Source organism: Malus domestica, chromosome 16 (genome assembly GCF_042453785.1).
Source record: "Malus domestica chromosome 16, GDT2T_hap1".
Lineage (NCBI taxonomy): Eukaryota > Viridiplantae > Streptophyta > Magnoliopsida > Rosales > Rosaceae > Malus > Malus domestica.
The window spans coordinates 36,497,686-36,513,601 of NC_091676.1; the positions used below are offsets into that span (position 1 = coordinate 36,497,686).

The window sequence follows — 15,916 nt, forward strand, 5'->3', positions numbered from 1 at the left end:
AACATTGGGGTGAACCACGATACATCTTGTGTTATTTACATTTCTTGTAGATTCACGGTCGGATTTACGTTGTTCCAAGACCCTTCCAGTTTTGTGCATCAACATTTGGTGACATATGTGGGAAGCGATACGAAAAGTTGTGTTGGTTCTCTTTTATTTTTTCATCTCACCACCGTGAGACTTCATCCCTAACCACCGTGAATCTGCAAAACACACACATACACACACACCCACACACACACACACACACACTCCCTTCACATTTCACACCCAAAACCTAGAAACGAAACCCAGCAAAGAAAATGATACAAACCCAGCAAACCAAAAGCAGAAAAGCAGAGAAGAAGAAAAAAGAAGCATAAAAAAGGGACTCCGTTAAGTCCTTCAAGGGCTACAGCAAAGTCGACGAGCTCGAAGAGCAGGCCTTCAAACGCAAGACCCAGAAGTGTCTCATCATCCTCTCAGTCTCCACAGTGGTTCTGTTGGCGGTGATCATTCGGAGATGGGATCCATACTCCGATTCGGACACCTCGTGCTCTGGCTTCCAACCGTACCCAATATATTCGGAGTTAGGCTCATCAGCTTCGAGCCTTCGTTGATACCCAGATCCATATTTCGAACCGGAGTGTCTATATTCGGGCTTCCGACCATAACCCGATTCAGGCCTCTCGAATCCGAACTCGAGTCTCTCCTCCCCACCAGGCTAGAACCCATAGGCCTTCTGAGGTCTGCCTTTGTACTCTCCCTCTGGATGTCCCCGACCAGGATTGAACCCGACAGCTGGTCTGGGTTGGTGTGTTGGTCGGGTGTAGTGTGTGTACTCGTCTTCAAAAGCCTCGCGGCGTAGGCGGAGGGCTCAGAGTATGACGAGAATTGGGGGCGTTTGTAATCGAAATCATCAGACGGCGATGAGTTAAGGTAGCAAGTCTCGTTGGACGGGTCGAGAGGGCGGCCGAAGGTCAGGTAAATGTCGTATCCCCTGCCATAAGGCGTCGGATCATACTCATCAAAGTCAGTGGCTTCATTCCCGGCGTGCGTGTAGTACGACATCATTTAGACCTTGGAAATGCGACCGTTAAAATTGACGACGAAGCGAGATCTCGGGGATGTGTATTTTTAGTCGTCGACGATTTTCACGTCAGGGTTATTTCTGTCTTGGTCAGTCACACACGGACAGTTTGGAGATAGGAAGACGAAGACGGTGGTTTTCGGCAACTTGAGCCTTGTGGACTGCACCCCCACCTTCTCCACCGCCACTTTTGAAAAAGAAAAAGGGAAGAAATGAGTAGAAAAGAGCAGCAACAGAACAATAAAAGTAGAAAGCAAAATAGGGAGGTGCAAGCTGTCACCAATGAGTCATATTTGTCAATTTAAGCGAGGCAAGCTTCAAAGTTGCAGAAAAAACAAAAGCAAAAGAAAAGTGCGCTTCAAAGTTGCAGAGAAAACACAAAAGCAAAAGAAAGGCGCGGTGGAAAAGAGAAAAGTAAAAGCAAGAATAAACACCCACACTGCAAAAGCAAGGAATAAACACCCCACCAGAATGATGTGATTTACTTTTCTTGTTTTTGAATGATGTGATTTATTTTTCTTATCTTTCGGAGACATCTGTATAAACCCTATCAGAGGGTAATAATAATAAAAAAAAAAAGGCAAGCCCAAAATAATGGGCTAGAATGTTATGTGGAGGTCGAAGGCCCATATGCCCAAAAGAGCCAGGCCCTCTATTATCACCAACCAGGTAATCAAAAGTATGTCCAGTACTACAAAAAATTATTCGGCAACCTGCCGCTATTACCACCAACCAGGTCATCAAAAGTACGCCTAGTACTCCAAAATTATTCGGCAACCTGCCGCTATTATCACCAACCAGGTGATGCCGCTATTATCACCAACCAGGTGATGCCGCTATTATCACCAACTAGGTGATCAAAAGTACACCCAGTACTCTAAAATTATTCGGCAGCCTGCCGCTATTATCACCAACCAGGTGATCAAAAGTACGTCTAGTACTCTAAAATTATTCATGAGCATCACTCATGTTAATCATACATAAACATTCATGAGCATCACTCATGGCAATCATACATAAACATTCATGACCATCATTCATGTCAACATTCATAAGCATCACTCATGTCAATCAACATAAACATTCATGAGCATAACTCATGTTAATCTAGCTTCGAAAGCTTCATTTACAGAGCTTTAGCTTCGAAAGCTTCATTTACAGAGTTCTAGATTCGAAAGCTCATTTACAGAGCTCTAGCTTCAAAAGCTTCATTTACAAATGCTCTAGCTTCAAAAGCTTCATTTACAGAGCTCTAGCTTTAAAGCTTCACTTGCAAAGCTTCACCTACAAAGCTTCAGTGCAGGGTATACAAATACCGCCTCCAAACAACCGCCATTTCGGCCCATACATGGATTCAATTTTAAGTCTCCAGCCAACATACCCTATTGATTGAAGACTTGGAAGACTACACTATGTACCATATATTGAGCCTCATAAAAAATACTTAGGGGACTTAGCCCATTATTTATGTATTGAGGAGCGAACCTTTATTTTATAAAAGGGACTCCCTTACTATCATTAAAGAGCACCTATCATTCATGTACTAAGGAGAAAGCTTTTATTTTATAAAAGGGACTCCTTCACTTTCATTAAAGAGCATCGCTGCCAGCTGAGCAACCGACTCGCCGCGAGCATCACTCCTAACCCATCACTTATGTATTGAGGAGCGAGCCCTTATTCTATAAAAGGGACTCCCTCACAATCACTAAAGAGCATCAACTCTAGCCCATCATTCATGTATTGAGAAGCGAACCCTTATTCTATAAAAGGGATTCCCTCACCTTCAACACCACAAGTCGAGCCAACCAAGGCAACATAAGCCACAAGCCGAGCAGCCTCGCAACATGTGCTACTTTTAGTTGAGCATCATTTCAGATTGAGCACCGCCTCATATTGAGAATTAGTTCAAAACGATATCTAGTTACTTCGGCCCACACATGGACTAAATTTCAAGTTTCCAGCCAAAAGACTCTCTTGATTGAAGACTTGGAAGACTACTATTTGTACCATACTTAAGGCCTCCGTATTTAGATCTCGTATAAAACTCAGGGGACTTAAATGTAATTATGTAACAAAGGAATGGGCAAATATGTAAAAAGGAGAAGAGCCCTTAGTCTATAAAAATGCCTCCTCACCCTCACAATTCTAGAGCCTCCTCACCCCATCAAGCCACTCAGATTGAGAAGAGCTCTCTTACCCTCATAAGCTCTTTCTCTCCCTCTTCAACATCTTAGAGAAATACAATATCAGTGTGGACGTAGCCCAAACATTGGGGTGAACCACGATACATCTTGTGTTACTTACATTTCTTGCAGATTTACGGTCAGATTTACGTTGTTCCAAGACCCCTCTGGTTTTGTGCATCAACACACCATTTATGGCCGGCCACTCCCCTATAAATAGCCTTATTATCCCACTAAAAAGCTAAGTCATTTGCTACCCACAAACTCCTAAGCACATTCTTTTCAAAATTCTAACTTTTGGCCTTAATCTTAAGTGTTATTATTTTGTAGGTGCATTTTCGTCAAAGAAGAAGATGACGGAAATTTACATCCATAAATTAGTGCTTTCATTGAGAGCTTGATTCACATGCTTAAAGAAGACTCTCGCATTCAAAGTTTCTCATTTCTCGTTCATTTGTCAATTTTCATATGTTCTTATTCCTCGAATTTGATGGAGATTGTGATGTAGCCCTACCACGACGATCCATGAGGCTTAACACGGCTGCAAAATGAGTTACTTTGCCACTATGGAGTACCACCACCACGATAGCCACGCAATCACCATGACAGTGGGGAGTAGGATAGCTCAATGGCAGCAAGGCCACGAAGCAACAACAGCTGCCACTTTGCAAAAACGAGCCCAGGCCCTTGCCACAAGGCAACCAACACAGCACGAGGCAGCTCATAACCAGTAGGCCCACGGCGCTGCCATAGCAGTTGAGGCCTAAAGCATGGCTCAAGCAGCTGCAACTGTGGCAAATTGAGCTACCTAACATTCGTGGCCCAAGGCCAGCGCAAACCCAATACACCATCGGCCTAATGCTAAGCAGGCTAGATCGCACTGTGCCCGCGCACCCTATATATGGCTCGGTTTACTTTCGTGGCCCAACCTACTCTTGCAATCCACTTAATGATCCCAACCAGTCCAAGGGTAGTTCAACAATCCCACCTTCATATTTCTGGATCAATGATTGAATTTAAGGTATTTTCACCCATAATTTCTACAGATTTGACATATCTTAACTTAAATCACTCACCTGGAGTCCATTGCACTTCCATTACTCAAGGAGACACATATCGTCAAAGCTCTTCCATCCCAAATTACGAACATCACTTGTCTCGACAAGTCATAAAGTTGACAAGCGCCCTTGCGTAACAAATGACCTTGGTGAATCAACTTTTGCAGTGCACTGAGGTGCAGGATGCCCTAAACAAGGTGTCCCAAAGCAAGATAAGGGTAGACGATGAACCTCTCCAGCAACATCCCAGCAAGCAACCTCTTGACCAGCTACGAATCGAGCGTTTTAGCAATATACACTCCTGTCTGGGCCCCCGAGATAGCGTGTACTCTCGTCTAAGTGCGCGGAAGAATGTGTACTCCCAGTTAAGCCCATGGACGAGCATATATTCACGGTTAGGACCACACTCCAATATCAACATGGACAACTTTCCAGATGAAGTTTTCAATTGTGGCTAGACCCGCAATGAGCATCTTTCACCTTACATCAGAGTATGTAGCACAATAGATGGAGATAAGCAGTCACTCAATCCGGCTCAAGTTTAATCGACAGCTTGCTAGTAACCCGCTCGCCTGCTAATAACGTACCATATGCACCGTAGCTGCAACATAGATGAACCGATCATAAAGATGAGCAGCCTAGACCAACAATAGCTGAGAAATTAAACTCAAGCAGTTTTCTCCTTCTTGGCAAGCAGCACAGATGTGGCAGCCCAAACCGTGGCAAAATGCTACGCCACTTCCTTGTCCCATACTGAGCCAACCTTTGGGTCCAGCCAAGCTAAGTAACCCAAGCCATGGCCCCATCCACACCAACTCATCGGCCCATGCTAAGCTGACTCTTGGCCTATGCCAGCCGACATGCCACACTACCTCGACGATTACCCCGCGGCAGCACCACCCAAGAATAAGACAAAGAAAATTAAGTTTTTCTTACCTTGGTATGGCGTGGAGAAGACAAAGAAATCAATGAAAGACGATTTTTTGCACTGGCAAGCGAAAAAGAATGCCAAGGAAGAGGGAACAAATATCCTCTAGTTTTCTCTCTTTCTTGTAGGGATAAATAATTTCCCTCCCTTGCTTCAGGTAGACTTAAATAGGTTTTGGGGGTGATTTATTTCCCTTTCCTAGAAGAATCTAATTCTAAGTCTAAGTGGGAATCTGCATCAAAGTTGAAGATCTCTACACTTGGTGCCCTTTCTTGCGAGTAACCCAGCAGATGTGGGGGCATTTGTGGAGTGAAATATTATCAAGAAAATTATGGAGGTGACACGTGGAATTTTGGGTAAAAAGGACAAAGTTACCCTCTAGACATACCGGGATTCCTACGCGCATACAACGGACGATAACGACTCGATCAAGGAAGAGTCAAAGATAATCAAAATGGTATTTATTCAAATCCCTCTCATCACTCCTCATCAACTCCTTATTTAAAAGGTAACTCCCAAAATCCTATTTAATTTGGGATTAATTACCATGTTAATTGCAAGATATTATTTTACATAACATCTTGCAATTATTCTCCAATTACACCATATATGGCTGGCCACTCCCCTATAAATAGCTCTATTATCCCACTAAAATGTTAAGTCATTTGCTACCCACAAACTCTTAAACACATTCTTTTAGAATTCTAACTTTGGCATCAGAGATTCTTTGGCCAAAGACCCCCCATTCATTGTGGGCACGTTAGGCTTTTGGCCTTAATCTTAGGTGTTATTATTTTTGCAAGGTGCATTTTCGTCAAAGAAGAAGATGGCGAAAATTTGCATCCACACTTACGGTCATGTTCGGGTAGTAGTTGCAACATTATGAGGACAACATGGAGCTGCAGGAAGGGATAATAATTGGTGCCATCTTTATGAAAGTTTCACTATCTAGGTATCCCAAACTGAAGATAACTTGTCTTTGATCCTTTGTTTAATTGCTTTGCTTTGAGACAAGAAACTCATTCACTACCAGTGTCTATCATGCTTAATGCAATTGGTGTTTTGTTGTTTACTAGTATCATTACGAACCTATGTACATTGATTAAAATTGGTAATAAGTTGATAGACATTGTTTACCATTGTTCTCAATAGCATAATTCAATATAACCAGAAAGAGAGAAAACAAAGCCAATGAAACTGAAAACAAAAGCTCAAGTCATTGTAACAAAAAACAAAATTCACAAGTCATTTGGGACATGGATCAACACGAGAGACTACATAAATTTGTGACATTATGGTTGCATGAATTTGAAGTCAGGATCTTCTGCTCTAGTATAGTGATAAATTTTACAATTTGCCATTTTTTTTAGAAGTTTAAGTCTTCGCAGTGTGAGGCCCAACTTTTTCATAGTTAAGCACAATTGAAGTATGATAGGATTAAAAGCACGACAAAGTAGCACATAAATGTCCTGTTGATTTTCCTTATTAACCCTAAGATTTGTCAATTGTAGTATATGAAAATAAGGGTCTTTCTGGCTGAAGATTGAAACCTAACTACTTAAAATATCACAAAAACTGGGATGTTGTTCATACGGACCAGCCACCGAAAACTAATTATTAGGCTGACTTACACATATCTAAATACAACAAAATTTTATATGCAGATACTAGACACATAGAGGCACACTCACACAAACTTTTCGGATTTTTGGAGTTGATTTTCTATTTTATTTAAATCCAACAAAAACATGATAGAAATAAAAAGAAAAAAAGGAAAGCCGATTTGAGTTCACAAATTAAAATGTTGATGCAAGGTGATCAGATGTATGTGTCGAATGTAGAAGAACTGAAGAAAGAAATTCTCGATGAAGCGCATATTTCAGCTTATGCAATGCATCCCGGGAATACCAAGATGTATCATGCCATCTGACCTTTCTACTATTGGCCTGGAATGAAAAGAGAAATTGTAGAGTATGTGAGTCGTTGTTTAGTTTGTCAGTAGGTTAAGGTTGAAAGAAATAAACCATTTGGGTTACTATAGCCACTTCCGGTACCTTAGCGGAAATGGGAAGATATCACAATGGATTTCGTGTACAAGCTGCCTCATACGTGAAATGGCTATGACGGTATCTAGGTGATTATAGATCAGCTTACCAAGTTAGCACACTTCTTACCTGTTCGTGAGAACTACTCGTTGGTTCGGTTCACATAACTTTTCATCTCTAAAATCGTCAAGTATCATGGTGTTCCAGTTAGTATCATTTATGATCTAGACCCTAGATATACTTCGAAGTTATGGGTGGCTTTCCAAGAAGCTCTAGGATCAAGATTACTCTACAGCATCGCCTATCACCCTCAAACCGATGGGCAGATCCAGACACTAGAGGATATGCTAAGATCTTCAGTCCTGCAATTTGGAGACGCATGGCACAAACGCTTTCCATTGATAAAATTAGCCTACAATAACAGCTTCTATTCCAGCATTGGTATGTCGCCTTTTAAGGCGTTGTATGGGAAACCATGTCGTACTCCACTGTGTTGGTCCAAAGTTGACAAAAGAGTTTTGGTGGGCCTTGAGATCATGGATGAGACGACATAGAATGTTCAGGTGATAAAGGCTAACCTCAAAGCAGCACAAGACCGACAAAAGAGTATAGCCGACGGACATTCGACCTATAAGGTATACAAGTTTGGAGACTGGGTATTCTTAAAGCTATCACCGTGCAAAGACGTTGTATGATTCAGGAAGAAAGGGAAGCTAAGCCCTCGTTACATCGGGCTACACTATATAATCGAGCGAGTTGGTGAAGTTACTTACCCACTTGATCTACCTTTAGAGTTATCAAGGGTGCATAATGTTTTCCACATGTCGATGCTACGGAGATACGTCTCTGATCCATCACATGTGATTCCTCCTCAGCCGTTAGAGATTAATTCAGATTTGACGTATGACGAGGTTCTAGTGATGATTCTTGACTGGAAAGATAAAGTACTCAGAAATAAGATCGTTCGTATGGTGAAAGTCATGTGGAGGAACCACTCAGTTGAGGAAGCTACTTAGGAGACAGAGCAGCGCATACGAGAATTGTACACACGTTTGTTCGTTGATTGATTTCTAGTGGTATTGAAATTTCGAGGATGAAATTTTCTTAAGGGGGTAGGTTGTGACAACCAGACCTTAATTTTCTATGTAATTTCTCCCCAAGTGTGTAAATTGATATCTATGCCCTTGTTGGCAAAGTGACGTGGACGTGATTATGCAACTTTAAAATATCTCCACCCGAGTCAGTAACAAAAAAGTTACGCTACGTTAAAGTACATTAACAACGGATGGAGTGGTACACACGTGTGTTAATTTATCAGTGTTTTTTTGTACAATTTACTGTGCCAAATTTTGAAAAACCTTATCACTTTTCCTTTTTAAAATTGGTCCAATGTACCCATCTCCCTCACCAATCAATTTTCACTCCTCAATTCTCTTACCCAACCAAACAACTTCCCTCACTTTTCCACCAATCAGAAAAGTTGTCATTCTCTCTCTCTCATCTTCTTCTTCTCTCCCTCACCCGTACCTCCCTCTTCTTTGCAACTATAAGGACCTTCATCAAACATTCACAGATCAAACTTAAAAATATCACCATCGTGATCATCTCATCCTCACGAACCCAATCGTACAAACCGATCTTGAAGTAGCTGAGTTTTGACTCGCCAACTCGGAAGCTCCGACTCGGCCGAGTTACAATGTTTTGAAGGTTGTGGGAGCATCCACACAACTCCCTGGAATCCCTAGGCTAAGTTTAGAGTAAAGACAACGTCGAGAAGCACGGTTTCAAGGAGTCGAGTTTTAGGCTTAGACTTGTGAGGCTTTGTTAGGCCATTTTCCATCCATTTTTGGTCTTTCGAAAGGTATTATCTTGTTCTTCGCCTTAAAAGCTTCATTTCCATATAAAGTTGGTAAAAAATGGTTAAGAAATGAAGAAGTTATGTGAGTTTGAAAATTTTCCAGAAACCGGCCACTTTTTCCAGAATCTGGCGAAAACAGATAGTGGCGGTGGATAGCGAGGATCACCAGAGAAAAATAAGAATATTTCATCAAAGTTGACGAAATATTCTAATGGTGTTAGGTAACGACGTTAGGTTCTGTTACTATTTAACAGAATATTCCGTCCACTTTGATAAAGTATTCCTTGTCTTTTGTCAGTCTTTGCCAGACGCGTGGCCACATGTGTGACTGTGGGTTGGGTAGCGTGTGAGGGCACGTCCGGCCTTTGGCCGGCGAGTGGTTGACATGTGCGGGTCCGTGACTTTGAGTTGAACATTTTCGTATATTCAAACCTTCTGTTTAAGCAAGCTATGGGGAGTTTTTCTTAGCTTTTTCGTATATGTGTTAATTAAGTAATTATTATTAGTTGTTTCACATATAGGGAAGACTTATCTGAGGATGTATGAGGACAAGCGAAGCTATGAGGCTATGATCCATCGACATATCAGTGAGTGGCCATTTTGTTTTAGAATATATATATGTGGACAAGCGAGGCTATGAGGCTATGATCAATCGACATATCCGTGAGTGGCCATTTTGTTTTAGTGTATATATATATATATGTGGTTGTGAATTATCTATTGTCATGGCATATACATATTACCTGCTCATTAATGTTGTACTATGGTTAAATGCTAAATAATCCTACAGAATGAGTCGGTAAGTTCAGGTAAGTTTATATTGGTGATTGGAATTATTGAATCACTATGGCATGCATATATTCATTTAGTCTGCTCATCATTGCTGCTCCCCGGTGTTAGTGCTCGCCCCGGGCCAGGGCCAGTCCTTCACGTGTATGTTCACCTCTCGCATCGTAAATTTGCCTTGGATCCAAGTAGGTGTCAGTCCTGTCGTATAGATCGTATTACGCGACTCCGACTCGTAGGTGACCGTGATTATCGCCAGTCTTCACGTGATCGTACCACTAAAGCGTATATTATTACACCAAGTCTTGTCATATAAGTTGCATTAGGTGACTTCGACTCATGTGCTAGCATAGATTGATGAGCAGGCCAGTCGTACAGGTTGCATTAGGCGACTTCGACTTGCGTGCTAGTATAGATTAATTAAACACCTGATTTTATTTATATTGCTGTTGAGATATTGTGGTGTAGCATACTACCTGATTTACTGTTGATTTCCCATTTGATTTCATACCTATACATAGTATGTTTTTTGGAAACTATACATGTTTTACAGCAAGGGATTAGTATGTTCAGAAAATAAAAGGATTTTATAATTTTTTATTTTTGTGCCCACTCACCCTTCTGTTTTTCGCCCCTCCAGGTGCTAGATAGCTGACCTACTCTGTGGTACACAAGGATCACGTGATGATTTTGACATATCTGTATTTAATGTAGGAACTGTTTCCAATTGTGTACTAAGTACTTTTCTAGTTTCGACTGCACTATTTGTTATTCTTTGGACATTTGTATTCTATGGGTTCTACCCACTATTGTGCACTCACTTTAGTAGTTTAAATAAGTTCTAGTTTCGGTTTTAATGTATCCACATTTTTTACATCATTCACACTTTGGTTACGTCACCTTTGGGTGACAGCCAACATGCCTCGACTCCGGTTGGGGTGTGTCACTTTAGGGAAATAAATGACATTAATCGGATGACAAACGAAAAGTTCGATTTTATTACAGAATTTAAAATGTAGTTTTGGAAGCTTAATTCTGACACCAGAATATTTCTTGGTGTCTTTTCTGTCACTATATTGATTGAACCCAATATTTTCCAGTTTTAATTCTTCTTTTTCCGGAACTTCAAACATTTTTTTATAATTCTTCGTGAGAGTGATAGTGGTGATTGCAACAGCGAAGGTCATGACTTGTGAGAGTGGTAGTGATGATTGCAGCAACAATGGTAGCATTAATAGTGGTGGAATTTAGAAATGGTTGGCTTTTTTTTTTAATTCACACTCATAAGAATTCTTAAATGACAACTATTTTGAATCTAAACAAATTTCTGCATGTCAATTTATAAAATTCGTCTCAATTTCAAGTTTAGTTTCCCTATCTAATGAAGGCTTAGTGATATTTGCTAAAGAAAAAAGTTTAATATAATGATAATAATAGTTTATCTCATCTTGAGAATGACCTAAACCAGAGTGTCCAAGTAACGTAGACAATTTTTGGTTTTTTGATATAAGTGAAGACAAAGAGTAAAAGAATTGAATGTGAAACCTCGTATATTAGCGATGAATTGTCTTAATCAACTAAACTACAAAACTTTCTGTAGAGTTTCTAAAACTTAAAAGTTCAGATTGAAGGTTTTGGTGATTCTTTTTGTGTATGAGTTGGTTACCTACTAATGCAACCAACTTGTACAAAATCTTTCACATATTGGTATTAAAAATAGCTTTGGTTGAGTTTTATAAAAAAAAAACGGTTTTGGTTGAGAGTCGAGGCAAGAGAGATTTATTTCCTCTTATTAGTAAGAGCAGGCCCCCGCCTCGAAAGCCGGGCAGACAACGATGGGACGGCCATGAATGATCAAGGCAACAAGGAGGTAAGGTCGTCATCACTTCACTACTCTTCTCTCTCTCTCTTCTCCCTGCCCGATCTGCCCGTAACATGTGAGAGGGCAAAGCTGCAGCACTTCTGCCAAAACGACCACCCGTTCAGCAGCAGCAGCAGGAGAGAGGATCAATCATAGAACAATAGATTACTAAATGATTTAGGCGAAATTAGGTTCTAATCCTTTCTTTTGTTACTTCATTTATTAAAATTTTATTCATTTTCAATTTTTTATCAAGGTCATTGGATATTAATAACATCATAAATTATTCCAATAATAAAATATTTTTTTATTTCTAAATATATTCATTTAATATTAAAAATGTTACAATTAGTATATTTATATTTATGACTAAATTCTTTATCATATATTTTTAATTTTAGTTTTTAAATGTAGTTCTTTTTTAATTTGTACCAATTTTCTTTTTAGTTTTAATTTGTACCCGTATATTAATTTCTTTTTGTGTCCATATTTTTTAAAGTTTATTTGTATTTGTACCCATACATGTTTTTTTATTTGTACTTTTTGTTTTGTTAAATGTACCCATGCTAATTGTATGTACCCATTCATGTAAAACTTTTTAATCTTAAAATGTACTCATTCTTAAATATACCAATTTGTTATATGTAAAATGTACCATTTTTTTATATAAATTCTATTCAATTTTTTTCTAATCCATTTTTAAACTTATATGGATACATTCTTTTTTCTTTGATTTTAAAATGTATCCATGTCAAGTTTAATCGAAGAAATTTTCTAATGTTATTAAGCCTAATATCTTTCTTTTTATTGATTTTGAAAAAGTACCCATGTTTTGATACGATAATTTTTTTGGTTAATTTTGATGAATGTACCCATGTTTATACACACACACACACACACACACACACACACACACACACACACACACTATAGTATATTTATATTTTAATATTTTTAATCCCACAAATTATGGTTTTTTATTTAAAATCTCATTTATATAAACAACTAAAATTTCTAATTTTTAATTTAAAAAATATAGTGTCACAGTCCGTCCCGAATTATTATTATCGGTGATGTAAAATGACGGTTTTATCCTTGGATGTTGAAATTTTAGTGTGTGTGACTTATTTTAGAGACTTAGATGGTATTTCCTTGGTTGGGTGGTGACCACATGGAGCACACACACAACACACATCCTCTCTCTTCCTTCCCGTGCTCTCTCTCTCTTCTTTCTTGTACGGACGACACCCAAAACCCTTTGAAACGTGACAGATCAAAGGACTGAAGCACACCATTGTGTTCTGAAGCTCAGACAAATCGATTGGTACCATTTATAAGTAAGGAATCCTCCGATTTCAAGTCGAACCATGAACCACTGATTTTGTCATTGTTCATGCATACGGGAAATATTGTTTTTCATGGAATTTGAAGCTTATAGGAAGCTTAAGGAGGTCCTCACGACGCTCGAGGTATTTCGTTGGCAGGAAATGGACGTCAGAGGGCTGAGATCGACATGTATCTAGGTAAGCCGAACTATTGAGCTTTCTCAAGGAAAATCTAGTAAAAGTTAAGCCTTGAAACTTATATAACGTGATTCTACATATTATTAGCTTCATTTTGGTACCAATTTTGTGAAAAATGGTGAAGAAACGAAGGAGAATAAGCGTTTTAAAGTTTTACCCACAAACCGGCAAAGTCGCCTGAGAAGAAAGGCGTATCTTCCGTCAAGGTTGACGAAATATGCTAGCGCCATCAATCATCTTTAATAGTTGCTGTTGGATTTAATGGAATATTCCTAACGGCAGTTAGAGAATCCGTCAAGATTCCCTCCGCGTGGCCGCACGTGTTGCCGTGCACTCGCCGGCGCGTGAGGGGTCAAAAAATATCCTAAAAATTTAGGAATGATCCTGAGGTTGTGTAGGTCCTGAGGTTGTGTAGGTCACTGTGGTATATTCAAATACCAAAATTGAGCATTGTATAAGAAGTTATTAGCTAGTTTTGCCTATGTGCTTTAAATAACGATTTTATAGTTAATTGGCATATAGGTGAGACTTATCTCGAGGATGAGCGTGTTCAAGGGCGACTCGGGGGCTATGACCCTTCGACATACCAGTGAGTGGGCTTTTGGTTTTCAATATTTATTTATTTACTTGATATTTTCCCAGAAATATGTGTTTAAATGAAAGTATGCCTTAAATGCCATGCATATTAATTTATATTTCGTATATGAATTGGTATATGATGCATTATATATAATTGTGGTGCTGTGGATGCTCAGGTAAGCTCAGGTAAGTTATGTTTGGTTATGTAAATCATCGATGATGTGATATGTCATTGAATAACATTGAGCTCATAAAACTGCACCTAGGGTGATTGTGATTTAGCCAAAGATATGGCACATGCCTGTATATAATGTCACCTCCCGCACCATATGCTCAGATTGGATCCAATTTAGGTGCACAGTCTTGTCGCATAGACCATTTTAGGTGGTTCCGACTCATAGGTGACTAGCGATTTATAGTCCAGCTATTATGTGTGAATAGTATTGAGCATGATTATATTACACCCATTATTGTTGTACAGACCTTTTCATTTGGTTCTGACTCTTGTGCAGTATAATGTCGTATAGGTCATTGTAGTGACTCCAGTTAGATTGACTTTCGAGCTATGAATTCAGTCATATAAACTACCACAAGGGTTCCGGCTAACATGTTATATTTATATGAAATTATTCTTTCCTGAACTGCTTACTCTGTTATATCTTGGCATGGCATACATATGAATATGATTATGTGAAGCATAATTTGAATTGATATAATTACATATATATTTATGAATACGCATACATCTTGATTCAAGGAAAAATTATACATGTTTTACAGCGAAGGGTTATACATTTGTTTGCTGTCGGTGGCCTTGAGGATTTCGACGGTTCTGACATATCTAAATAATAGTAGGACATTCCTGGTACTGTATAACTAGTACTTGTCCTACTGGACTGCACCTAGACTTATTATGCTCTGATTAGGAGTATTTACTTTTGTAATTGACTCCTAACACTTCTTGTTCTCTAGTGCACTCTAGTAGTTTCATTTTATTTAATATTCGTATATTTCTTATCTTAATTGTTTTTGCACTGTGCATATGGCTACGTCACCCTTATGTGACGGCCATCATTCCTTGATCTTGCTCGGGGTGTGTCAGTTTGGTATCAGAGCCTAGGTTTAGCAGTCTTGTATAGTTCTAGAATATTATAATTCTTGTGATGTCTTTTGTCAGAACTATGTTGCCTCGTAGAAAGCCCCGTCACTCAGCAGAGCCTAGTTTCCCCGATATTGCTCTGTTAGGGGAAGCTATAGTTACTGCCATTAAGTCTGCATTTCGTCTTCCTTAAAGGATACCTCTTGAGAATGTGTATAATCTGAAGCTGAATCACGTCATAAGAAATGAAGGTTATGAGGGAGCGGAAAAATGGCTTAATCATATCGAGAAAACCTTTCTTGTGATGTAGAGTCAAGGGAATCTTCCTCCTAATAGGTGGGTCGAGACGACTACCTGGTTTTTGGGAGAGCAGCCTACATCCTGGTAGAGACAGGAGTCTTACCAGTTGACCCCAGCGGAGATTGCAGACTGGGGAGTGTTTAAAGAGTTGTTTCGAAAAAGGTTCATTCCTCCTGAATGCATTGATCGTAAGAAACAAGAGTTTACTCATCTGAAGCTAGGCAAAATGTCAGCTAATGAGTATTATAGGATGTTCACTAATTTGTCGCGTTATGATCCGGAAGTTGCTGCTAATCCGGTTGAGATACTTCGTCGCTTCAAGTTGGGTACTAAGAAGAAATGGTGTTGTATAGTGGCATCGACTTCCTGTGTCACTTACCAAGAGTTTTATGAGATTTTACTGCGGATTGAGGACTCAGAGAACATGCCCAATGAATGTGAGGATGAGGAAGAAAAGAATGAGAATCAGAGGCGAGATGATAAGGGAAAAGGGCAAGCATCTCAAGGACCTCGTAAGACCCAAAATATTAAGAGAAACGGTGGTAGTTCCAGTTCTTCTAGCGAAGGATTGAGTTCTAATATGCGGAGGAGAGGTGGTAGATTTACTGAAGGCCTTAGATTTTAGAG

At 39.5% G+C, this 15,916-nt stretch overlaps 1 pseudogene; it reads left to right on the plus strand.

The window, feature by feature from the left end:
* The window catches only part of LOC114822322 (probable inactive shikimate kinase like 2, chloroplastic), a 35,473-nt pseudogene extending 29,226 nt beyond the window's left edge, over window positions 1-6,247 (plus strand).
* Window positions 6,248-15,916: the final 9,669 nt, after the last annotated feature.